Raw genomic sequence first — 2,500 nt, 5'->3', positions numbered from 1 at the left:
AATAATAATCACTTTATTTGGGCTGACAGAGCCACAGAACAACTGCGATTTGTCAAATGAATTAGGTATATTGTTAGTAAGTTAGCCATGTAATAAGCGGGATAATGTATAGCTATACTCGGTCATTGTCGCAAAATAATTGACCTTCACTACGTTTAAAACACCTCGGCGCGGCGCCTCTGTATTTTAAACTCTGTGTCGGTCAATTATTTTGCGACAATGACCTCGTAGCCATACATTATCCCTTACATATACATATATAGAAACCATGGAGGAAATGTTAAAACGGGGTATGTTAAGGTGTATGAAAATGTAAAAATAAATAAATAACGTAAATAATAATGTATGTACGCACAACAACGGCACAGTCTCAGTGAATGTGTGTGTATGTGTATATAAATATATATATATATTTTTTTTTATGTTCTGTTCTGTTATATTCATATCTTGTTTTGTATCATTATCAAATAATGAAAAAAAATACAAAAAATTAAAATGATCTCTATTGTATTTTCTTCCAAAGCTTCTCACCCCTGGATGACACACAGCCCGCCCCCCCCCCCCCCCGTACACATAACAGAGCTGCCCGTCTGGCCCGTCCTGACGGTCCTGTTCCTACTGTGTGTTAATATACTACGTCTCTGTTACGAGGCTGATGCTACTGGGGGAAGACGTAGAGAGCGTGAGAGCCAACGAGACCGTCGTCTGGAAATCCCCACAGTACGGTCTGTCAGGGTTTCCCACAGACATTGCAAAATGAAATTCAAGGACTTTTAAGTAGAGTAAGACTTTTTTTTTTTTTTTTTTTTTTTAAATCTTTTTCCCCCTTCTTTTTCCTCCGATTTTCTCCCATCCCAATGTTAGTCGTTATGCCAATTCCCAATCCCCTTCCTGGTCGCTGCGCACTTACCCCCCACAGTCGGTCTGGGAGAGTGGAGGCTATCACGTGCTTCCTCCGACACACGTCCAGCCAATCAACCGCTTCTTTTCACCCGGCAGCGCGGATTCTCACTGAGAGGGTGTAACGCGTGGAAGGATCACACTATCCCACTTAGATCCTATCCGCACTGAGCAGGCGCCCCGACCGAACTGTAGGAGTCGCTGTTTACAACGACCCGGACCCACCCCTCCAGCTTTCCCACCCTCTAATACTGCCAATTGTATTAGTGTGAACGGCCAGCCAAGCTGGTGACAACGCCGGGAGCTGGATTCGAACAGGCGAATCCAGCGTCTCCGGCGTTGGTGACTAACGCAATCTCCGCTACGCCACCTGACCGCCCGACTATTTTTCATTTTCAAAGATGTCACTCGAGGGTTACAATTAACTTTTAAATGCTCGTTTTTTTTTAAGCAAGGAGATCATCATCATTACACCCCTATGATTTATACACTTCCATCCCATAATGCAGTGCGGCGTCACAACTTCACCACGACTGCACTCTTACAACCAAAACAAACACAGAAGCGGCCAGAAGATCTAGACCCCCCCCTATGTGCCGACGATGCGTGTAAGTAGTTCAACTATTTACGCTTGTATGTTCATCGTCAACACACATGACGTGATGTAATGGCCGACCGAGGTGGACGCTCTGCTGTTGACACTGATAACAACATGCGGTGGGGATTATCTTTCCATGACGAGGGGAGAGAGAGAGAGAGTGAAAAAAGGCAACTTCCCAAACCTGCACTACTGGAGGAGAAGACTTTTCACCTACTGGCCGAACTTACTGAACCGTAGCTTCCGATGGCGTCGAGTTTATTATTAGAGTTAGATTAGATTAGATTCAAAATGTATCGTCATCGCGCAGCACGAGCAGCGCAGTACAACGGAAAGAAGTTTGCCGTCCAACCAGAGTGCAAATGTAAACAGTGAAGTGTGATAGTGATATACAATGTGCCGGTGCTTAAACTGGGTCTAAAATATATAAATGAGTACTACTGAGTAATAGCGCTAATCAGATGTATGTACAGAGTTGTAGTATTAATATGTACAGTGATATATACAGGTATAAAGTAAGTCATACTGGCCAGCAGTGTAACTATTAGGTCAGTTCAGTATAAGATTTAGAGGTCCGCCTACTATTTGGAATTCAAAACCCTCAATAAAAATGTGCTCTATCTATTTCATCACTCAAATCCAAGCTTAAATATACATTGTTAAATGAATAGCTTCAATCTTATAAAACCATTATTTACAGTTTCATGTTAATTTGTTTAGACTAATTATTAATGTTGTTATTATTATTATTTGATTATTATTGTTATTATTATCTTATTATTATCCAACCCTTTGGAGGCCAAACCCGAGATAAGTCGGGTTAACTCGCCATGCTCTGGGCGCCAAACCCGAGAAATCCTGGGTTTAAATCTATATTTCTTTTATTCGCTATATCCATTCATTTTTCATCCATCCAGCCTGACGTTATCATTGGGAATGGGTCTGAGCTCGCAAAGGGCAAATACCGCCGCCTAACGTCTCCCGGATGGTATTGCACATCAT

At 42.2% G+C, this 2,500-nt stretch overlaps 1 protein-coding gene and 1 pseudogene across 2 annotated transcripts in view; both read right to left on the bottom strand.

Annotated features, from left to right (window-relative positions):
• LOC311236436 (electrogenic sodium bicarbonate cotransporter 1-like) overlaps positions 1–750 on the bottom strand; it is a 10,774-nt pseudogene extending 10,024 nt beyond the window's left edge. Inside the window, exon 1 of the transcript XR_014621081.1 lies at positions 649–750. The product of XR_014621081.1 is annotated as an electrogenic sodium bicarbonate cotransporter 1-like (transcript). The remainder of the gene's footprint in view (positions 1–648) is intronic.
• Positions 1–2,500, bottom strand: part of LOC311237315 (electrogenic sodium bicarbonate cotransporter 1-like) — a 161,441-nt gene that overhangs the window by 50,137 nt on the left and 108,804 nt on the right.

Source organism: Notolepis coatsorum (genome assembly GCF_963971535.1).
Source record: "Notolepis coatsorum genome assembly, chromosome: 11".
Taxonomy (NCBI): domain Eukaryota; kingdom Metazoa; phylum Chordata; class Actinopteri; order Aulopiformes; family Paralepididae; genus Notolepis; species Notolepis coatsorum.
Note: the sequence above shows the minus strand (reverse complement) of the source record. Positions and strands in the feature narration are given on the sequence as shown.